Source organism: Ictidomys tridecemlineatus, chromosome 1 (genome assembly GCF_052094955.1).
Source record: "Ictidomys tridecemlineatus isolate mIctTri1 chromosome 1, mIctTri1.hap1, whole genome shotgun sequence".
Taxonomy (NCBI): domain Eukaryota; kingdom Metazoa; phylum Chordata; class Mammalia; order Rodentia; family Sciuridae; genus Ictidomys; species Ictidomys tridecemlineatus.
The window spans coordinates 65,379,540-65,404,745 of record NC_135477.1 but is presented as its reverse complement, the minus strand read 5'-3'; the positions used below and the strand labels follow the sequence as shown (position 1 = coordinate 65,404,745).

The 25,206-nt window shown below is 32.3% G+C and overlaps 1 protein-coding gene across 4 annotated transcripts in view; it reads right to left on the bottom strand.

Annotated features, from left to right (window-relative positions):
• Pcdh15 (protocadherin related 15) overlaps positions 1-25,206 on the bottom strand; it is a 1,597,439-nt gene that overhangs the window by 550,707 nt on the left and 1,021,526 nt on the right. The gene's annotated exons all lie outside the window — the stretch shown is intronic.

The window sequence follows — 25,206 nt, the reverse complement described above, 5'->3', positions numbered from 1 at the left end:
GGATCTTAATGTGTACTTTTGAAGTAAACATATCAAGATATCTGAATAAAACACAATTTCATATAAAATTTTATGAATAGTAATTACAACAACCTATTGGATTATTGTCTCAATTGGACAGAAACCTATAAGTAAACATTAATTTACATATACATTTAGTACCTGGGCTCTAATCAAATAGTAAGTGGCTACACACAGGTACATTATCCCATATGTTCAATAATCCTTTTACAAGCCTCTTAAGTCATGCCCTAGTATATCAAAAGATCATGTCATCTTTCTAGCTTGACCTTATTTTCAAGGTTAAATATCTATCTATCTATCTATCTATCTATCTATCTATTTTAAAGGGAAGTAACCTAATTCACTTTTGCTTAGACAGGATTATATTTGTCACAAAAAGACAGACAAAAAAATGGTTAAAAGAAAGGTTTTACTATTTTAAGTAGAGAGGTGGCCCTACATTTATTTTGGAGGGGGGCTACTGAGTTACCATACAAGGTTTATGGGTTAATATGCTCTGATTTAGGCCACAAAAGCCTACTTTTTCTTTTGTTGCCTCTGTACCCCTAGAGCTGATGAAAATGTATTTTTCCATAATAGTCTTTGCTTACCTCTTTATTTATTTATCACATATTACATTTCTCCTACAAAGAACCCCCAGTGTATTCCAATTTAAATAGTTCTTTTGTTCAACTAATATGGCAATCATTTCCCATATATTTATTGAGCAATTATGCAATGCCATATGACATTTTTCTTTATGTGAGCAGCTATTCAAATCTACTTTTTTAAAAATTTGAAACATTTGATGAAAGATTTTATACTTTTGGCATTTAACAAGTGGCTGATTTATTAAAGTAAGAGCTAAAACTATTATTTTAAAGTTTATTTTTCTTTTAGAAATAAATTTGTTGGCTATAAAATATGTATGCCACATGTTAATGAGAAAAAATGAGGTACAATAAAATAATGGACAGTTATATTTATAATTCACGTTGGAATCAATAAATCAAATTCGATTGAAGATTTCCTAGATTCATAAATTTAAAATATTTAATTTTATAAATCAATAAGATGTGTTATGGAAAATTTGCAAAATATTTCTTTTTAAGTAAGATGGCATGTATTTCTAAACATTTGTTTTCAAAGAGACACTCATTTTGTTTCTTACTAAAAAAAAATCATTCAACTGCAGCACAGAAAATAAAACACAATTTTTACAAAACAACCAAATTCATAATATCCCAAATTATTTTTCAGTATTAAGCCAGTGAAATCATGCATATAACTTTCCAAATTTAATGACAGAGAGAAAAAGAAGAATCACTCACAAAAGTATGAAGTTATATTTATCTCTTGAAAAATGTCATAAAATTCTCAGGCATGAAGGCACACCCCTGTAATCACAATGATTCTGGAGGCTGAGGCAGGAGGATTGCCAGTTCAAAGCCAGACTCTGCAACTTGGTGATACCTTGTCCCAAAATATAAAACAAAAAGCGCTGGAGATGTTGTTCCCTGCTTAAGCACTGATACCAAATGGAATTAAAAAAAAATGTGAACTATTTTTTAAAAACCCAGAATATATTTAGGTCAGATTCTAAAAAATGTTTTACATTAACATGTGTTTCCTGAGCTATATAACCTGAAACTAAAAAAAAAAAAATGGCATTTGGTTGCTGTTATTAAAAAAATCATGTAAAAAAATCAATTTGATGGGAAACCAGGGAAATTGGTTACTTCACTTACCTGATGTTAGGTCTATTAAAATTTTTCACTTAATTTTTATTATGTTTAATAGTTGTAATTTTAGCTGTGAAGAAAATTTGCCAAGATATCAAAGGTTATATATTCTTTCAACTCATGTACCCTCAAGCACTAGCCAAAAAAGCCACTATGTAAAAAAAAAAAAAAAAAGTCTGTGCAAGAAACAAAAAGTAATTGTAATATGTATCAGCCAGTGCCACAGGAATACAAACTCTCAAGAATTTCATAATATATAAGATCTACACAAACCCAGAAAAATAAAAAACAAAACATACATATCAGTGATAGCAATAATCACAGTGTGTTATAATCAGGAAGACACAGTTCAAGAGAATCTTCCAGGAAGAGGGGAGACCTAGACACAATTTTAGAGGATGAGTGGGAGGCTGGAGAGGAGTGGACAGGTGTTCATGCAGAGGAGCACATAGGTAGAGGCAGAGGAGGAAAAGAATGGCCAGATGGTAAATTCATCGTAGTATAAATAAGTGTATAAATTCTTTGTACACTTTAAAGACTAAGTTCTAAAATAAACTGCATAAACCTCTCTTGAACTGTTTTAGAATGAATAAAATTATTGATTAAGAGATATGGGAAATAAGACTACTGCATAATTGTGCAGAACTGAGTTTTACTGGAATGCTGGGAACAGGTAGACCAAGTGAAGTGGCTTTCTTTGCATTATGCAGAATTTGTATGCATGAGTTTTAGGTAATGGTCATGAAGTGATTAAAAGACAGCAAATGATAAGTAAAGAAAGGACTGACATAAAGTGCAAAGGAAAATGCTTTTTGAGATGTGCTCAGATAGATGTCAAGCATACCTTTAACTGGAGAGTGCTAAGTAAATAAAATCATAATAGTGGAAATTTCTTTTTAAGGGGATATTTAGAATCATATCAAACAAAATATTGCCAAACAAAAACAAACCAAACACCCTATGCCTGAGAAGAGAAAAGCTTCAAAAACTGTGTTAGAGGACTGAAAAACATTTGGTTAAACAATGAAGAAAGAATTGGAGAGAAAATGGAAAGATTCCTGGGATTCTCTTTCTGTTCTTTTGCATTTGTTTTCTCTCTCTCTCTCTCTCTCTCTCTCTCTCTCTCTCTCTCTCTCTCTCTCAACAATAACAATTAGATGCAAGTTCTCCAACTAAATTTCAAAATTTTACTTTCTTTTATTGTTAACACTTCAGTTCTCCCTAATGTACTTGGTAAAATAAGTGTTTTCATTATTTGCCTGCACATTTAATACTAGACTACCATCCTGTCTTCAGTTCATTAGAAGTCTCTCAAATTCTCAAGATAATATAGAAAATAATATCACAAGTTATTGAAAGGATATCTTTAAATAGTTTGTCATTATATTATCATTTTATTATCTCCAAGTAAACAAGAAACACATAAATATTGTCATATATGAAAATATGACTATAAATTTACAGGAAATCTACAAACATAGAAATCTAAGTAATAAATTTGTATATATATATGTATATATATGATTATCAGATGTCACAATTGATTTTATAAGGTATTATGTATTTAGCTATTTTAAATGTAACTGTAGAGTTGCTTTGATCAAATAATTAAGCAGTTATGATAATTTGAAAGCTAGCAAGAAAATATATTTAATTATAAACTGCTTTCAAACAACTAATCTGAGCAGAGATTTTTGACAAAGAAAACATATTGTTATCAGAAATACAAAGAAATGGAAATTTATTCAGATTGAAAAAAATTTGGCAATAACAAATATGCTATTTGTACTGCTCATGGAATAGTATGGTAAAAAAATACCTACTAAACATATCTCTTTACAATGATATCCTGATTTTTCAAATAGAAGAAATCTTAGGAATAAAGGTCTAAACAGACACCAAAGCTTGTATTCTTAGAAGTGAAGAAAATAGTAGACTGAAATCAATCCCTTTTTCACAGAAAGGAAAAATTGGCTCCAAAAAGATTGAGTGATTTGCCTGAGGAGACTCAGGAATATCAGGGTCAGAACAAAAACTGGTGTTTCCTGTGTGAAATCCTGTGTTAATATCACCAATTCAGTGTCTTTCAGATCATTGAATCACCTATATGAAGGTATTTTGCCCAGTTGTTCATGTGATGATCACACATTTAAAATCTAACCAACTAATAAAAATCCCCAAGGCAGCAGTGAGCACACTGCAGATTCTCCGGACAGGTCATGATGAACACAGTAAGACCTTAAAGCATATAAAAAGAACATTGTACATTTAGATATTGATGAACCAAATATAATCTATAGGTATTTCTTTGATACCTTGGAAATATATCATTTATAAGCAAACCAGAAAACAATATATAAATATTTCTAAAGATACAAATATCAGAATACTAAGTCCTGTAATATTCTAATAGATCACAGAACAGTCAACTAAATATTGAATGTTGATAGTTTCTAGCTTTTTGTTGATGAAACAAATTCTTAAAAAATTGAAAATGCAGCTGAGTTTCTTTGAATGGTTTATACAATATGTCTAACCTTTTCATATGTAAAACAATATAAAATTAACTTATTCTAATGCTTCTGTAACTTTAAAAAAATCTACAAATTATTATCTTGGAAAAGTTTTTAAAAAATATTAGGCACATTTGGGATTGGGCTACTAAAAGAACAGAATGTCTTATGATACTTGTTTTTCAATTATTTGGTATAAGAGTAAGTTTATTATGCAGAATTCAAGCTGTTTTGTAGCAATTAAGTCATCACTGAACTATTTATGTTACTTATTTAATTAATATTTCATTAACATTTAATGCCAACAATTACAATTCTGCACAAAAGTTGAAAAAATTAATTATAATTGTAACCTAAACTTCATTTAGAAGCATGACAGATCATCTAATTTCATCATTGTTTTAACTGTATATGTTTGGACAACTAACATAACATTTTAAGCCTCAATATATTTATTTATAAAATTCTGATAACTGTCTTATCTTACAATCTCCTGCCATGCAATACAGATGATGCATGTGCAGCACAAGCAAGGTGGTTAGTACTCAAATCTTGTTTTACTTGCCTTTCATTATGCTGTCCCTATGGTGGTATTTAAAAATCATACCAATTATAATTATAAAATATTTATTCTGAAATGTATCTTATTTACAAATACTTTCTCAGATAGGCAAAATTAAAGTCAATTAGCAAGGACAAAAATTAGTATAATTTATTATAATTCCTTCTTTGCCTCAGAGGAGAAGAGTCTTCTCATAAACAACTGGTTTCTGAAATATTTGTATGTCGAGCTACAGGTAAAGACTGTAATGTGTTATCATCAAAGAATGCTATGGGAATCATTTCCAAAGTGGTAATAAACTTGCATGGATCTGTGTGCATGTAAACTTTCAACAAATTCCCTCAAGGCCAGGCTTTAGCACAGTATATATGGTGCTAACATTTATAACATGGTGATAGCATTTATAGCACACTTCTAGAACCTGTGCTAAATGCTTTAACACTTTCACTCATACGTGTTATATGGCTTCTTTTATAACACTAGGAAGAAAGCTATTTTACCTACTTTATAAGTAAAGAAGTTAAGTACCTGGTTCAAAATAACCCATAGCGTATTTCAGGCATTGGCATTCTGATTCAATAGTATATTCACTTGACTACCCCTCATGCTGCCTCCTGCAGCTGACATAGAAAGGAAACAGGTAAATAGAAACCTCCATGGAGTTGGACTGTGTCTCTTGTTCTTTTTTCTCTGTATTTTGAAATCAATAAATTGTCTAAGGGATCAAGAGAACATAGATTTCTTTCCTGGTTAGACTTCAAAGATTTTGTGCACTCTGTATTCATTCCACAGTTCTGTACACTTGTCTGTAGTTCTGTGGTCATCTATGAATGAACAAGCCCGCAGATCCATAATGGTGCCCAAACTGTAACCATGACTGACAGTCTTGATGTCTACCATCTTCACTTTACTATAAATGACTATATACATATTGAGTTTGCCTACTCCTTTCTACCCTTTAACTGTCATTATTTTAAATCAGATAACAGTTCTCTTTCCCTTGCTTTTCTAGCTTCTGTGGTAGGCTGACTTGCTTCCTTGCCTCCAGTCTATCTTGTTGAATCTCTTTAATGTTAAGTGAGCCTTATAATTCACAAATAGAATCATTTTGTACATTTGATAAACTCTTTTGAGGACCTTATCCTTTTATAATGAAGTTAGGCTCTTCTTGGCTCAATTCTCACTTATCTCTGTAGCCTCATCTCTCACACATTATACTTAAATAAAGAAACCCTCATGTAATAAAGGGCTGGCTCCAGGACCCAGCAGATAGCAAAATGTACATAAGCACAAGACTTTCATATAAAATTATATAGTATTTGCATAAAATGTATGCACATTTCCCATATACATTATATCATCACTAGATTACTTATAATTTTCAATGCAATGTCAATGCTATGCAAGAAGTTATAACACTGTATTGTTCAGGGAATAAAATTGAAAGTCTATATGTTCAGAACTGACACTCTCTCTTTAAAATGATTGTTTATTTGTGGTTGATTGAATTCAAGGATTTGGAACCTATAAATATAGAAGGTGAATTCTACTACAAGGGAGTTTACTGAACACCCTACGTTTTTCTCAAAGCACTTTCTGTATCCTTTTATTGAAAACACTCATCTTTTTTCAACCCTTTAAAAACATTCATTGCTAACTCCTCCATGTTCTTTATTCTCAAGCAGAGGAATCACCTTTCTCTAGAAGCCTTCCTGGTTTGTTCAAATGTGCACTGAATACCCCTTTAGTGTCCATTTTTATAATTGTCTCTATAATGGCACTCATTACAATGTGTTAACATCACCTCTACATATCTGTGTGCATCACCAAATTGTAAGTTCTATGAGATCAGTGACTACAGAGACCAGAGACCAGTCATTATACCAGAGTATAGCACAGAGCCTGTTGTACACAAGATGCACATAAAATACCTGTATTAAATGAACAGATGAAAGCAAATGAAATATTCACTTGACAGGGACAACTTATTACTGTACAATCTTGATCTCTTCCTCAAAACCAAAGAATATTTTTGTTTTAAACAAATTAGTTTTGAGTGTATACTGACTGTACAAATTAATGGGTTTCATTGTGATATTTCCATACATGCATATAACATGCTTTGGTTGAATCCACTCTCCTTATAACCTTCTTAATTTTGGCTATCCAATTTTATTTTTATATAGTTCTTTCTTTGCATTTTTTTATGGGCTCTGAGAGACAATTAAGTTCAAAGAGCCCAAACAGTCACCCAGATACTATTTCTAGTACATCACTACTGTAGCCTATCCCTATTTACCATCTATGACCACTGTACACTGTACACTGCTCACCAAACTTTTGTTAGTCTGTATCAGAGATCATCCAGTATCTCTGCTAGTAGTAAGACTTGTCTTTTTTCCATGAGAAATTCTGATTGACGTGGAATTTGTAGTTTTCAATTTGTTTTTGAAAGAAAATAAAATATTTTAAGTATAGGGTTTACAAATAAAAAACTAATTAAAGTATTTCCTAAGAAAAAAAGAGTTTGAAACTAGTAGCATAGCTAAGTCGCAAAAGTTAAATATCCTAAAATTATAATTATAGCCTGTTGTACTAAAATTCATTCTATTTATGTTTCAGTAGTTTTCATTTTACTTTTTCAATGAAGGAAAAATGTTACAAGTATACATTGCCATGTGCGAAATATAATAATCAAATCTTTTTGCTTGAAGCCAAAGCTTTAAAAGAAAAAGGAATTTTAGCTTCAGAAAAAAAAAACAGTAATGAAAGCAAAATTAACACAGAAATAAGTAGTTAAGTCACTAGTATAGGTGACTCTTTTTCTTGTATTTTGTCTCTTCATATCTAAGAGGAAATCTAACAAGCCATTTTAAAATAACTGAAGAATTAATTCCTCATTGATGGCATCATGTTCCTTTTTTGCCTCTCTTCAACAGACTTATTCTAGCAGTTCCTTTATTTATAACTGTTGTTTTAAAAAAAAGAAAAAGAAAAGAAACTGCTGTGCAAATAGCTTATTATAAAATTAAATGGTAACATATTGTGTTGCCTGGGATCACAGTCAAGACTAGAGGCAAAATAGAAATAACAGATGCAATATAAATGCAGAGTTATCGTGTGTGTCATAGTGGAATCCAGTCTCGCAAAATTATCACAATATGCTCTACCTGAGGAAAAGATAAGAGAGGGAGAGAGAAGAGGAATATTGTGCCAGCAAGATAAATGAAGACACAGGAATATTTTAACCTTGGTTCAGTAATAAATTTTGCAAGGAAATTGTACACTAATTGGATTTCTTATTAAAATTTCAGTCAAAGAGAAAATTCTTCTATATTAATATGGGCATACAAAATGTTTTTTGGATCATGAGATTTCTAACATTCCTTTTTAATTCAGTAATTTTACTAGTTTGAATAGGCCTAATTATATTCTACCCTAAAGCTATTCACACATGTACTTCCTGATTTTATTAGTCCCCTAGTGGTGTTACCTGTCTGGTTTGAGGAACAACCTAAGACAATGCATTACATTTGTGGTTAAAATTTAAATGCATATATACAAGAAATTGAATAAATTATTCCATGTAATATAGCTAATACTGCAGTTAATTTATTATCTAATATATATGTGACACATCATATAATACAGTATTTGCCTGGGTTAGGTTTGAATTATACTGCAAAAGAAACATTTTTTATTTCTATAAAGAAAATATTTACACCAAAATAAAAGATCTCTTTTCTCTAGAGAAGAAAACAAAAAACTGAAAAAGAAAATATACTACCCGCACATTTTTTTTCTTGGCAGAGTTACTGGACCCATTTATTCATCCTAAAACTAATGCCTTTTGCCATGTAAGTTTGAAGTTTCCTTCACAAAAATTTCCCTCTACTTCTCTTCCTGAACAACATAAAAGACCTTATTTCTCATTAACAGAAAGGATAAATTTGAAAAAAAATTATTAAATTATTTAAACATAGAATGTTAATGCACAGGTAAATGCTACTATGGAGGAAAAAAAATGAAACATTCTATTTAGGACTCCAAGTCTCCTGCATTATCAGAAAGGTCACCATTGCCCTGTTTAAACAAACCCTTTCCAGGCAAAACACATTTCTTACAACTGTGGTTATAAATGATATCCTACTATGCTTGCTGTCCATAATCTGCTCCCTCAGCTCTTAGTGCCGGCATAACCAATACAATTGTCTCCACAAACACTCTCTTGGGTGTCTGTCTTTAATGATTTGTTTTACATATAATGTGACTTTTTTTTACTCAGAACATAACAGTGAAATAAAATTCATTATTAAAATCATCTCTATGGGATGAGGGGTGAGTTTGTGTTAAAGTATGTATATAGTATTCACCAGGATATGGGTTCAAAAAAAAAGAAAAGAAAAAAAGTCAGCTGTAAGATGACAAGTCCATAAATTGTTTATAAAGTGCAGTATTTTTTTTCTAGCCAGTTATAGACCAGGCATCAGATAACATGATGATATATTCTATATAGCAGATTAGATAATATCTAATAAGTAAATTAAATGTGAATAGAGATTATGAATACATAGGCAAACTATACTAATATTAAGATCACAGAATGCAATGCATAATTGTTTCAGACACAGAATACATACAGTACAATGTCCATGGAATTCCAGATGTTATAAAGCACTGATGTGAACTTATCACTACTCCATCCAAAAGCTTATTTAAAATAATAAAAAAGATATAATTTAATTAAAAGAAAGAGGCTTGGGAAGAGATAGTAGAATTTGAGAGATGTCAACACAATTCAGGAAGACAGAGAGATAATAAAGACGGTTTAAACAATATAGAGTAGAACTGACAGGAAAGGGATGGAGTCATCAAGAAGCTACACTATTCACAGCTTAATTTCTGTGAAAGGTCTCAGAGACAGAAGGTACCAGGTATTTCAGCTAATAATGTGCATAAAGTTGGAATAAAAAAAAGTGAGGGTAGCTTAAATACTGTTACATCCATCTTTCCTAACTGCTCACATATTGCCCTTAACACACAAAGACTAGAAACCTGTTTAAATGCTTGAGGAGAGAGATATAGATATTGAAATAATGAGGTGAAAATAGACCTAGGCAAAAGGTAATTGTTAAATATCTACTTATGTGTCATAAATTTAAAAAAAGGTGCACTGCAATCCATGATTAACAGATGAAATATCAGGTAGGTTAAATAATGAGATCAGATAGATAATGTGCAGTGGACCCTCAACCTGTGATTCTGCAAAATTACAATATTTTCTAATATGCTTGCCATCTATGTACTGAAATATATGGCTCCCCATTTGTTAATTAAGTGGAAACAAAATGGTGAGTTCATTGAAAAATTTAAAAGGAGTGAACACAAAGATTCATTTGAAGCAGAAGAGCTCAGTTTCCATGGGACAGTAAGAATTTTTATAGAACAAAATAACTTCACATGTACTCATTTAGTTCTTCAAACATTTGTGGCCCTGCATCAGAAATACAGGAAGTGGACCAGAAAATAAAGCCTGCTTGCTGGCTGGCAGGGAGACTGCATGAAAGTGTGATATGAATGGTGAGGAGCATACCAGAATAGCAATGATGATCAGCAGATATATGTTTACCAGCTGGAAGGAATATGCATGGCAGATATTCAAAGTAGAAAGACAGGTAGATTAATAAAAGACATAAAAAATCAAATAGAGGGAGATTAATAACAAAATAATAACAAATTTCTGAATGTTGCTTTTTTTTAATCATCTTTTAATTTCCAACCTGTTAATACAATATCTTAAAGGAAAGAAAATAATATGGGAATTATAACCAAAATTGATTCTAACTCTAAAATATAGTTAACAGGAATATAAGGTATGGACAAGAATTATAGGGCACCATCCACAGAATCCAGAGTCAAGGGAGCCAGGCATGGTGGTGTGGTCCTATAATTCCAGCTACTTGGGAATTAGAAGATGGCAAATTTGAGGCCAGCATCAGCAATCTAGCAAGACTGTGTCTCAAAATATAAAATTTAAAAGGCTGGCAATATAGCTCAGTGGTAGAGAACCACTGTGTTCAATCCCCCAGTACTGCAAAAAAAAAAAAAAAAAAAAGATTCAAGGGAATTTGGACCTGGAATACGTGGAAGGTGTGAAATGCCTAGAGATGATCATGAACAAAGAACAGGTTAGATTGGTGTGGGATTTTTAGTAAAATTACACTAATTTTACTAAATAAAAATGCCTATATCAAAATTTAGTTGAGTTGAATTTTTTTTAACTTTTCCAGGAATTTATGGGTTTCATTTTAAGCAGCTTACATCAGGTCCTATCAGCTCTTAATAACCTCCATTCTTTGGTGAGATTATTTTTTAATTGAATTCTTTGGTGAGTAGAAAAATGAGGAAGGCCAAGAGTTCTGTATTAGCCTTTGCATGACTGAGAAAAAAACTTTTAAGACATTAATAAAAAAAAATTCACAAATGACACCACAACTGGGGTTCTCACTAAGTCATAATGTAGTGGAGACAGAATTTTTCCATAAGAAAATTACAGTGTGTTTCCCAGAAGATCATCAGATTGAAGTTGATAGGAACAAAAAAAAAAAAAAAAAACAAATCCAAAATGGAGTCAATGCTGCACTTTGCTTCTTTCCATTATTTTCCCCAGTTTTTCTTTTGAAACATGACTTTCTAATTCCAAAAAGATCATATACTGTAAATTTGGTTTCAGTTTTAGGCAAAGTCCTTGAAAGACATTTTCTATTTTGATCCTACACCTACTTTATGAAATTAATATTACAAATTATTTTCAACATAGAAAAGAAATAGCATATCAATAAAGTTCAGTGATATAGTTTTTAAGGGAAAGAGCTAGTACCCAAGTTTCAGTCTGACACATTTATAAAACATATGCAATTTCTTACATGATATGTTAGGTTATAAATGCTTTCAACTACTGTCCACAATCTGGTATTTTTTTTATGTCCTCCATAATCTTCAGAAATGTTTCTTTGGTCCTTTAAGAAAGGGAAAAAAATGCCCTATATAACCCAAAATTGTGATTTTTCTGTTGTAATGGAACCCAACAAGTGATGTTATTCCTTTGAACAAAACAGAAAGGCAGTGATGATTTTTTAAAGAGCAAAATTTACCTTCCTGTATTATGTGAACAGAGCATAACTAGTGGCATTTTGCAAATTTGATGCTTGACAGTATGTCCATGAAGTACGAAAGAATCCTTTTTTTTTGTTCATGAAGCAAGGAGATTGCTTTTTCTTCTTACACTCTCAAGGGACTCACTCAAACACCTAATAGTGCTTTTCAACCTTTAATGGATTTCCCCAGTTAGAGTGTTTTCACTTGCCTGGGTAGAGACTCCAGCTGCAGCCTCTATAAATACTTTTTTTTAAAAAACACATTTTTCATATAAATTGCAAGAATCTTCAAAGAAAAGCTGAAATACCTCAAATGGGAAATTCACAAGTAGCAGGATAGGAAGCAGGAGAGTAGATGATAGCTATAAATCATATACAAGTCACATTAATGAATAGAGATAGGAAGTGTGAGGTAAAATCAACACTAACTCCTCAGAAGAAAAGCGGAGATTCTTTAAATATAGGCATGAATTTAAAATCAATAAAAGTGGGTAATATACACATAAACAGGAATCATATGGTAATTTGGGGAGTTAGAAAACAATAAAAGACAAGAAGATGCTTACTTCATTACTTAAACCATCTTTGAGTACCACAAAGCCTTATTTGATAGTGTTCTCTACACCCACACTAAGCATGTCCATGAAGATTTTAAAAATATCCCATCTAGCACTGCATAGGTTGCATGTGGACCCTCCAATTGTATTTGGTGATAGTAAAAAAAAAGTTGTATAAATAATTACATCAAGGCAGCTGTGAAAGTGAGATTCTTCTCTAGGAAGAGATTCCTAATTGTAACAGTAATTACACCATGTTCAAACTAGGCAGGGATCCTGAGTTTCCACAATAGAACAGTTTTTATTTTTCTCTTAAATTTCATTCACAATATCCATTTCTGGAATCAAGCAGAAGTAATTCCTTCCAATAGCACTCACAATATGTTAGAATTTTTGAGTAACAAAGTTCTTCTAAATTTTTGTATGGCAGAAATTTTCTCTTTGGCCTAAGAAATCAAAAGAATCCATTAACTAAAAATGGATTCCTAGAATGGGTTTCCAAAATATCCTGTGGAAGTCTAGCTTTATGGCCAAGCAATTGAAACCTTTTTCCTTCTGTAAACAGAATATTGAAGTAAGGCCAAATTTGGATATTGAGAAAGGAATAGAATCAATTATGTCCAATGTTAAGGAAAATAAAACTATGACAACTGCATACTTCTTGCTATGTTTCATATTTGTCTCCTCCTAGAAATATTTTGTCCCTGCTCCTTAAAAAATAAAAACTGTAGGCCATTTTTTTTCTATTTTTCAAGAATATATATGTTAGTTGCTAGATTTCTACTGATATATATTCATGAGATAAACAAGATGGAGAATTTCAGCCTCAAGTAAATAAAACAGATGGAGTTGCTTTTTACCTTTAACAGACCATGAGTTTTTAGTCATTTAGTTTTCAAAAACCCACTCCTCAGCAGGGAGCATCCATAACAATGTGTGTAGTTCAAATTTAGCTCTGAAATATGCCTGCTTGTTTGTCCATAAATTTGGCAAAAAAAAAATATTGAGGCATGCTATGGTATCCAAGAGTTTGAAAAATTTCTTTAAAGCTTAATTAAACTAGAATAACATAAGAGATCTAGAGATTAGGACAAAGATGAAAACCATGAGAGGTACAGGTGTTTAATAGTTGTATGGGAAAATATTTAAATATCTTGATTTATCCATTGTAAAATCTATTCAGTGATGTAGTATTGAGAGTGGAGTCTATTGAGTACTCTATGAGTACTCAGACAAATCAGGGAGGCTTAATAATTTGAATCTAGGCAGTATAGACTGTGAATACCCACTGACTTAGTAACAATGAATGGGGCCCAGTGAGTCCCACCCTTTTCACAAAGAACAGTCCAGTTGGCACCATGGTCACTGCCTGACTGGTTCTTAGGAACTGTATCACACTTAGAAGGCAACTGCAAACATTACCCAAGGAGGTAATGAGGAAACTCTTTGCATAAGGCAAAACGGTTTCCTTAATACATATACGCATTCATTTACCCTGGAAAGATTCAAAATAATGTACTTTTAAGGGATGTTCAGGGAAACATATTAGTGTGAACTGTATAAGACTCTCTCCATATTTATTTTATCTTCTTAAAATATTAAGATATTTTGGCCTTTTTAAGTCAAATCTCAACTTTGTGATGACTAATTGATTTATACTTATGTTAAATTAAGATATACTAATCTCAGGTAGTAGAAGGTACTAGTTACTACCAAATGTCCATTTTTTTCTTTTTCTTTAACAGTAGAAATCTTGGTTTTCAGTTGTAAGTTTAAAAGACTATAAAACTCTCCACTCACTTACTTTAATGTAGGAACTAGATTCCCCCCCCCAGTGGCTTAATTTTTAAATTAATTTTATTTTTTAAAAAAATGACAGCAGAATGTATTTCAATTCTTATTACACATATAGAGCACAATTTTTCATATCTCTGGTTGTATGTAAAGTATGTTGACACCAATTCATGTCTTCATACATGTATGATAATGATGTCCATCATATTCCAACATCATTGCTGACCCCCGTCCCCTCTCTTGCCCTCCCACCCCTCTGCCATAACTCTAGTTAATCTATTCCTCTCATGCTCCCCCTCCCTACCCCTTTTGGCTGCTTAGTAAGAATCATGTTGTGTAAACTTTCAGAAAACATCTTTGGGGGAATGGGAGGTTTGTATACCTCCTTTTCTCCATTTTTTTCCTTTGGAACTTGAATTGTCTCCATTGTAGATCATGAGGATAAAGGTGAAAATTTACTAAACAGGAAGAATGGCAGCATGGAAGAACCTGGGTTAGTATGAGCTTCTGGCATTTTAAATCTAGACTTCATAATAGGAAGTAAACTGTCATTCTTACTGAAGTCATTATTATTTGGGTTTTTCTGTTCCATGAAGCTAAGTCATATGTTAAATTAGTTTGTAATTGAAATATTCCAAAGGTCTTAAAAAATCACCACAATGACAACTTTGACTTTATTAGTTTTATAAGGATTAACTTAAGTATACATGAGTGATATCTTTCAGTTAGATTTTGTGTGTGTGTCTGTGTGTGTGTATGTTTTATGTGTGTGTGCTTGTGACAGTCTAGATATATACCTTAAACAAAGATGACAGTTTCCAAATTTCACTGTAAAGAAGTTAAAGAGGAAGAATTCAGAGGTAAATATTAGATTATAATTTCCATTTTACTTCTAAAGAAGGTTGAGAAATTCAGAAGGAGAGTCTGGAGTCAGCTGAAATCTCTAAGGCCAATATTCTCCTTCTGCCTCCTCGTAGGAATATGATCTTGGGCATCAATCAAGGATCCTCAGCTCTCCTAGATTCATTTTCCATGAGTATCAGATGAGGAAAATAATATTTACCAGATAATCTTGGTGAAATATTATGTTCAATAACTAGGATGTGATGATGATTTAAAAAATTATATTTCTGGTCCTTAATTACAACATCAAAATTGGAGAGCATAAAATTGTATCTCAGCCTCTCCAACATGTCTACTTTTCTTTACACTTAATGACACAGAAACATTGAGTGATTTAAAGCAAGAGAAACAAACCTGACTGTTAAAAAATCAAAGAATTAGTATCTACAAGTTTTTATTTTATAATTCCTCATGCAAGAAGTTCAAAAGTCATTGTATAACATGTTCTCAATCTTATGTTAAAGCTATAAACTTAGAAGTTTTTAAAACTCTGACATATACTAGAATCAGCTGTGAAATTTCAAAAGCAGGCACGCACTACACCATTCAAGTCTGCTGAATGAGAATGTCTGATGTATTTTCAAAATCTTTCCTGAAGAATTCAGTGGGTAATAAAGTTGAAAGACTGACACATTTAATGAAGATCTTGTATGAAAAGCTCTTTGCCAATTTACTTATTTTCTAGAATTACTGAACAAATGAGTTTGTGAGACATAAAATCAAGAGAGAATATTTTACCTAGATTCTGAAGAGTGGAACTTTTCCCAAAGACAGACAGTGAGGTAATGGCCCAAAACCTGAGAGTTATATGAGACTCCAGATGGTTTGCCTTCAGCCACATTGGGTTTTACTTTAGCTCCCCCAGGGTCAGCACATATTTCCTCAGTGACAACAGTATGGTCTTCAGCAAAGTGTAAACTTTAAGAAGCACATATACATGTAAAAGGACGGTAGCTTTCATCAATCAGATTTTTCTAGAAGTAGGCATTACAAGAAAGTGTAGGAAATTAAGCGAGAGGTTATAGAACTCTATCATAGATGTCCACATCCATCACTTAAAAGTCACCAGGGGAAAAAAAAGGCATCAGTAGGACAAGTACAAAACTGAAGATTGAATTTCAAAAATTATTTTGTATTTAGTGTCAGGTTCTCTGTGTATCTTAAACTTCTTTTAAAAATTCACTGGCACAATATTATCCCTATGGTGGGGGAAATATAACTAAGATATTTTGCTCATATAGTTGGCCATAGAAAAATTACAGACTTAAATTTAGCTCTTTTTGTTGTTGTTGTTGTTCCTAATTTTTTCCTTAACAATCCACCTGACCTCAAGAATTCTAAACTATTAACAGGTAATCTTCCCAAGAATTCACACATAAAGTTGATTCTTACCAAACAGTAAGTTTTTAAGAGGTGAGGAAAAGAAACCTATCACATTCATTTTTTACTGCCAGGGGAAAACATAAGGAAGCGGTGATGATAATTTCTTGTAGTTGTAATGAGCCACAATATTTTTCTTTCATCTTTATCAAAAACAATACAGAGAAAATTTAACAATCAAAATTTTGGTCATGGTTACTTTTTACCACTTTTAAACCCATTATCTAAAATTTTAAAAATTTAAAAAGAAAGAGAGAGAGAGAGAGAGAGAGAGAGAGAGAGAGAGAGAGAGAGAGAGAAGCAGGTAAGTGGGAGGAAGTGAACGAAATAAAGGGCCCTTTGTTAAAACTTTCAATTCTCCAATTATTAATTTAGAAGTGATTATTTTAGAAGTGATTTAGAATGTGATTAAATTCATCTTGAAAATCAAAATGAGAGTAACAGTTTCTGTGATATTTTCTAAAAAGTCAAAATTTTAGTTTTTGTTATTACTTTTGTTATTACCTTTAAAAGTTTGCTCATTACTAACTTATTTTTTAAATGGTGACTAAAAATAGTCTTGAAAAATCCAGGTAAACAATTGAAAATCTAATATTACATGTTTGAAAAGTTTAGTTATAAAGTACATGTTATAATCCAAATCTACATTAAGTATGTCCTGATTTTCAAATTTAAATAATTATGCCATTTGTTACTTTCTGGTAGCTTATCTTACAACTCTTTAATAACTACTTTTTTATTTCCCACCAGTAGGGTAGTTGCAATAACAGCAAAGCTATACATGTTAAATGCAATATAAGACTTCAAGTTGAACCCCAATTCAAGCAGTAGCTTAAAATGACAATACCAGGCTGGGGTTGTGGCTCAGTGGTAGAGCACTTGCCTAGCATGCATGAGGTACTGGGTTTGATTCCCCAGCACCACATTTAAAAAATAAATAAATAAATAAATAAATAAATAAATAAATAAATAAAATAAGAGTATTGTGTCCATTTACAACTAAAAAAGAAAAAAATTGTAAAAAAAAAAGTCACCACCACACAGAGCCCCTTGAAAAATAGAAGAAAAAATGTGTCAACATGAACATACATTTATCTCTATGCACTGAAGAGAGCGCTAACTACCACTCATAGTAGAGAAATATGCTGAGGCATTCAAGTGCCAGAAGTATTAAGCTGTTTGAGGCATGTACTGTTAAGAGTCTTCAGGTCTTAGTAAAGTATTGTCTACCTATGCATGATTAAAAGTGAAATACCTAGGACAATCATAAAGAAACAAGGTGTGGTATAATAGAGTGGCTATTGTCTTTTACTGGCCAACATAATTTATTTATTTTCTAGTTCTAGTAACTGTGTTTTCTCTTTGGGAAAAGAAATCGAACAAAGGATGGATTTTAGTGCCTCCCCACTGAACCATGTGGAATAACATTGTTTATCACTGTTTCTTATTTTAACTCAATACAGATGTTGGCATAGGGAATCTCAGTCTCACAGTATAGAACTTTCCAAAAGTTAAGGATGGATAGATATCTCTTGCTTTTTAGTTGCTAACGTTAAAAGTGTATACATAGGGGAGAACCACCACAAAAATAAAACATCCCATTTAGTAGGAGATGACAATGTTGATTTACCCAAGTCTTGTAATCTTGGGAAAACAGCAGTCAAGAAATTCTCCCATCCTTACACAGATACGCCAAATGTGCATTCTTTGTTCTATAAATGGTAAACTGGGCTGTTTTATTACTACTGACAAATTTGGAGAAAATACTTGGTCAACTTTATCTCCTTTCCCTTGTATCCCTGAACTTTGACCCATTTTCAGCATAATGCAGAAAAATGGCAGAGCTCAGAACAAAACTTTTTCTATTATCCTCTACCCAATCATTCTGGCTCTTTGTCCTACTTCTAACCTTGCTTAATTCTCCCTGAAAGAAAAATCTTTTTACCTAATCCTTGTAAGGCTTGCATATGTGTGTTCAGAGCTCTCTCTGCATTGTAGCAGTCCTATTCTTCTTGAAATAATCCTTTTGAAAAAAAAACTATTAAGTCCAAAAAAGTGTTTTTGTTTTTGTTTGGGGGTGGGTGGTATAAACATCAAGGAAAAGTAGAGGTGAAGAGAGAAGTAAAAGGAAAGGAAGTTTTGGTGGCACTGACTGGTGGTTGCACTCCTGAAGACCTAATTTCTGAAGCCCTCTGTAGAAAGTCTGTGCTCCTATAGCATTCATTCCTAACAGTCATACTGTCCTATTGCCAGATCTCTACTCTCTCTAGGAATATTGACAATATCTTGTATTTGAGATCTGAAACTTTTCAGAATTCAAATGTCATAAATTGAAACTCCTTTCTTTCCAGTACAGAGAGTTCAACAGTGGGACAAAGTGTTATTAGATGTCTAAGATCCCTATTAAGGAATTTCCCTCCCAATGTAATCCCTACATCCATATTAAAATATAGAAATGCTTTTTTGTTTAATAGCTCATCTACAAAAATGCAATTATATGAAAATATGAGTAATAATCTGTGGAAATCAGTATAATAAAGAAAGAAGGATATCTCATCTTTTGTAGCAAGGCAAAATTGAGTATAAAGCCCAGTTGTGTGATCTTTCCTAAATAACTTCTACATCTGTGAAAGGAAATAGATCTCTTTTATTATTAGATTGTCATAATTATTAAGTAAAATAACATTGGAAAATTTTGCATGGAATTTGACTCATACTAAGCAGTGACTAATGAAAATATTTGCTATTTTCCAATGATATTCTTTGTAAAGTGTCACATTCAGAAGTAAGAGATTGTATTGTTTTTTCACTGAAAAGGATTATATTTTAATATTTGTAATATTATAATATCTACTCCTTCCATAGAGAAAATATAAATTTTGGAGAGAACATATATAGAGCTTTCCTTTCTATGTACATCACAGGTTTAAGTTTTGGTATTATCTTTGATCTCTCTCTTGCTCACCCATCTCTATCTAATCTTCTCCCATCAATGCAACCATCTACTGAGGTCTATGTCCAAATTTTTCTTTAATTTTCTTGACTACCCAACTGTATCTCAAATGGATCTACCAATATCCACTTACTTGATACTTTTCAAGTCATATTTTTTCCACATACACCATTTAATGTGTTTCCTCTTAAAAAAAATTCTGCAGGAATTCCTACTACTTTAACAAAAAAATATTGCAGAAATCTCAACCAGAGTCTGTTCTAGACAAAGGTATACTGGGGAACCAGGTAAAAACTAGATTTTATTTCAGACCTTTGTTCCTCATAAGGAGGCAGGTGGGGATGCTTGTGCTTTATGTTTTTGAGGAGGTTTGACTAAAAACGTTTTAAAAGCCAGTAGACCCCAATAGGTACTGTTAGCAACCTGTCCTGTGTACATTTTTTTATTTCCTTCCTCACTAGTCTTACTAGTATTATTTTTCTAACTTGAAATTTTATTTCCTAGATTCCTTTCTAGCTAATGGTTCCTTCATGTCTCAGTGCTACACAAGAAGCTTGAAAAGAAAGAGAGTTTTGCCTTCCCTCTGTGGTCACTGCTCTTTTGTAATGTTTCCTTCTGCTTAATGCTTGCAATCAGGTTCTAGGGTTTCAGATACAGGAACAATCTTGTGCCCAGAAAAACAAAGGTCACATGTTAAGGACAGCAGAGTAGAAGGAGTGGTTAAAGGGCATTTGTGATAGCATCTGCCTACTGCACCCCCTTGAGCAGTAGACTTCTAGACTTCTTTCACCTATGATAAAGAAACACTTACTTGATCAAGCTACAGTTGCTGGAGGTTTTCTGATTTATCCATTTATCCAAATAGAGAGGGATATCCAAAGAAATCATTTCAGCCTTACTCCAGCATTTATACTAAACTTAACTCTGAAACTGTGGTGGTGGAAATTTAAATTTGAAAGGGCTTATCTCAGTTTTTCAATACTTACAGCTCTTTCCCCTTTTAATTCAAAGAAATATTTCAAGCAGATAAAACAGTAGAAAATACTAAAATACACTGGATTTATCCATTACCAATCCTCCTGATTATCAACTTATGACGTTACTTGTTTTGTTCATAATTTTATCCACTCTTTATTATTTTATCCATTATTGTACTTTGAGAGGGTCATGCACATATGAACACATTAGCAAGGGACCCTTAAAACAATCAACCCCAAAATAATTTATTCTCCTTAGGAGACTATAGAAATCTAGCATAAGATGACTCTTCAAAAAATATCTAGGGGCATAGACAAAAATTAAAGCAAGAATAGTTTTAACGGAAGAATTACATGTTGGGTTTTTAAGGGATTAACATGAAAAATACTTGATACTAGTGGGAAATTACAAAAGGAGTGATATTCACAATAGATTTGAAACATCTCTCTATGTACCTTAAGTGGTCTTCAAAGTAAGAGTGTTTTGCTAGCAATTCACAACTAATAAGACAAATATCACATTTTTCTATCTAAAGTGACAACTGATTTCCACAGTGTTTAACTCATAGCCTTGAAGGGTCTCATAGTTTACTTTAAGTCCATTATCCTTTTGCTTCTTTCCACTTTCCAATCAGCAACAATTTTGTAAGGATATCCATTGACAGAAGTCACTGTTTGCTTTTCTTTCTCCCTTTCACTATTTTTTCCTATTTTTAATTTCTTTATTTCTTTTCTTTTGTTTCTAATTAGTCATTGCTGGTGATGTGTCCTAGGCAAGCACTCTGCTGCTCTGAAACATTTTTTCTTCAACTCCCTCTCTAGAGGTATCCAATTTTATTAAAACTTAATATATATTTATCATAACATTAAAAAGTAATTGGTTTTATTTTTAAATACACAAAATAGTTATACATATTACTGTATGACTTTTTCACATTGGATCATGCCCAAGGGTAAGCAAATACTTACATTTTCCAATGTGTCCACATGCGAATATCAATATATAATTTTGCAAGAATCAGAGTATATATTGCATGCTAAATTTGTTTTTTCTTCCTGAAATCTTTTTCTTCCCTTTTCCTACTCCCATTATATTTTCTCATGTTTTATTTTCCCCTTATTTTTTCTTCTTCTTTAATTGGACTACTCCTCCTTCTGGCAAATGATATCAATTTTAGAATATAAATGCTTAAATTGAAATATTTTGTGCACTGGATATGTAGCCTAGATCAAGATATCAGTTCATCACATGTAAAATGCAGATAATAATAGCAGTTTGCACATCCATTGGGTTATCCTATTAAGAGAAAATTTTCATAGATGGAAGGTATTTCATGTAATATCTAGCACATAAAAAGAATTGAAGCCATGGGAACATTTTTAAATGTTCTCTGCTTGTCTTTCCAGACTTCATGTCAATTTTCACCTAATGTAGTGTTCCAGCCTCAATGGCCTTCTCTCCACTCCTTAAACAAGCCAAGGTATACTTACTTTAGGGCATTTGCCCTTGTTTCACATTTTGGTATTTTACTCTCAATTTATTTGTTTACCTTTCCCTCCCAGTTTGTCCTCTAGAATATCAAGCCCTGTATGGTTTGTTGCTACACTGTTTCTACAAGCTAATATTATATATAGAACAGCATTTCTGGTTTACTATGTAGTTGTTAAATGATTGAATAACTTCCTGTGATGTTTAACCTCAGAGTACCTAAAAGCCAGGTATTATTTTTATCAGGCTCTATAAGTAATGTAATTGAAGCTAAATGCTTTCTTGAAAGGTGTAATAAGCTGTTGAATTAGGCTTGGGTTCGGTTTTCTTTCTGTATGTTGTTTTTTTCCCATGATTTCTAAATGTTATTTGTCTTTTTAATATAAAGAGTTTTTTCAATGAGACTATAAATCCCCTCAAATAATGCACTTTAGTGTCATTAGTTTATATAACTATGCTAAACATACACTAAGTACCCTGTAAGTAGTCCTTGTTGCAAACAATTCTCTCTCTGTTGCAGATTTAAGCTTTTGCCTCCTATAATATATGTAGAATGACTTTTCTAGCTTATTATAAAAATTCTTACTTAGGTAGATGTTGGTTATTAAAGTTAATTTGGAACAGGCATGCAAACATGTCTATAACACTCTTGGGAGACATTGATGGCATTTGAACCTCAGTTCGCATAGCAGATCAAACGTGAATCTCAGGCAAAAAATGCAAGACAAACACAACAGGAAGAAATCATGATTGGTACTACAGCAATTCTAGAGCACGAAACAGTTGTTGCTTTTGAATTAAGGGAAAGTAGGGCAGCTGCTGTCTTGCGCTATGAAGACCAAGTAAGCTGAAGTGTGGTATTTTAGCCAGAAATAGACAAGGAATGAAACAGAGTAGAGAGAATATTAAAGACAAAAGCAAACAACCCCCCCCCCATAAAGTTGTTCTTACAATCAGGTTGACACTGATAGCTGTGTTGAAATGAATTAAACCAAACCTTCCCTGCAACTTTTCTTCTGAGACCCACAGGAATATGGTTAGTTATTCAGAGCATGCAACATTTAAATCATCAGACTGGTAGAGCTGTGATTTGTGTAATATTTGACATTTAAAGTTAACTCTGTATTTTTAAAGCTAAAGAAAATTCAATGAGTACCGTGCAGAATGTGAGACAATAAGAGTTTCTTTGTACATATCTTTCAATAAATAAAGGATTGGCATATCTGGCCCCATCTCTCCATTTGAACCAACTCTTCATCATTTATACTTTCAATCAAAACAGCATCCTGATAAATTTTCTGACTCTAGAAGTCATTCTACAGTCTGTAAAATTATTCTGTTAAGTAAGAAATGACAAAGGTGATCCACTATAATCTCAGCACATGCTTCCAATGAAATGGAGTTAGGTCCTTGTTCCCATCAAATTTCTTATCTAGTTCACAAATTCGTAGTTGTCTTCTAACCTTAACATGCATGTTTTAGTCAGCTTTTTTTTTTTTTTCTGCTGTGACCAAAGGTCCTGGCAAGAACAATTAGAGGAAGAAAATTGTATTTGGTGCTCAGGGTTTCAGAGGTACCAGTCCATAAATAATCATTTCCATTCCTTGGGGCTGAAGATGTGGCAGGACATCATGGTGGAAAAGTGTGATGGAAAGCAGCCAGAGTCATGGCACCCAGGAAGAAGAGAGATTCTATTTGCGAGACACAAAACATGTATACCAAAGACATGCCCCCAGTGACATACCTCCAGGCACACCCTATCTGCCTTCATTTATCAGCCTGTTAATTCCTATCAGGAGATGACTGATTACATTGACTCTCACAACACAATTATTTCAATGTTAAACCTTGTATTGTCTGACATATGAGTTTTGGGGGAACACTTAATATGGAAATGATAACAATGCATATGACCACTTAGTGAATTGTTAAAATGTACATATTTGGATTTTAAATATTAAGATTCCAATTCCATAGTTCTAGGATAGGACTAGGCAATTTAATTTTTAACACATGCCCAGGATGTGTTATAAATTACTAAATAGCTATGCAGAACTACTCAGTTCCTCCAAACAACATTCTATATCATGACTATTTACCTAAAACATTTTTTTTCTTTCCACTCAATTTTTTTTGTATGGGAAAGTTGCTCTAAATTCTTTAAAACCCTGCTCAGATATGGCTCAGGTGTCAATTCCTTCTCCAAGCCCTCTTTATTCTCTCTTTTCTCTACCAAATAGTTATTCAATTTTTTCTCTGTATTAATTAGGTGACTTGTATATACTTAATGCTTATTTCATATTATATCTTTATTGTTATATTCACAAACCATAAGAACTTAAGATAGACTGATTTATAGGGGCTGCTATGGAGTTCAGTGATAAGAGTGTGTGCCAAGTATGCATGAGGCCTGAATTCTGTCACTAGAACCACAAGAAAAAAGAAGACTGACTGATTCATAATTTATAGTAAATTATTAACTTATACTATGGAGTATTTCAAATTAGAAAGTTGACTTGGGAGTTAAAAAAATTCAGGCTATATGGTGAGTTATGGAATTATAGAAATAAACATGCCTTTAAAATAAAATAAAATCTAATTTTGCCTCTTGGTTTTTGTAAATCTCCATACCTCCTTTTTGTCATTTGCTTAAAACAATAAGATTATGAATGACAGCCAATAGCTTCAGGTTGAGATTTTTAGCCACATTCTAACATGAAATGTTAAAAAAAAATCCCTTCTTTCTTCCTTTCCCCCATCATATACCCTTTATCAAGGGAACTATACCTTTACTCCAAAGTTCCTTTCAGTTTCTCTAATGCATGTCAGTTTATAGCCAGGTTACTATATATGCGTAAAAGCATATTTAGGAAAATAATGAAAGGGAAGAAGAGGTATTACATCACTTGTTTCTAAATACAAAACCTCATTTGCCCTATGAGTGATATGCAAATCTTGACATACTATCTAGACAGATTTTCATCATTTGCAAATATATTTCCCTTCTTAGTTCTGTTTGATTTGGTTGTGGAAATGTAATTTAAATAATTTTCACCAATTTCTATGCATAATAAAAAGGGAACATATTCTGTGTGTTTAAATTATTATTTTAAGGCGTTACAAATTAAACCATAAAACTTGATCTGACACAGCTATAAAAAAAATAGAATTCCCAG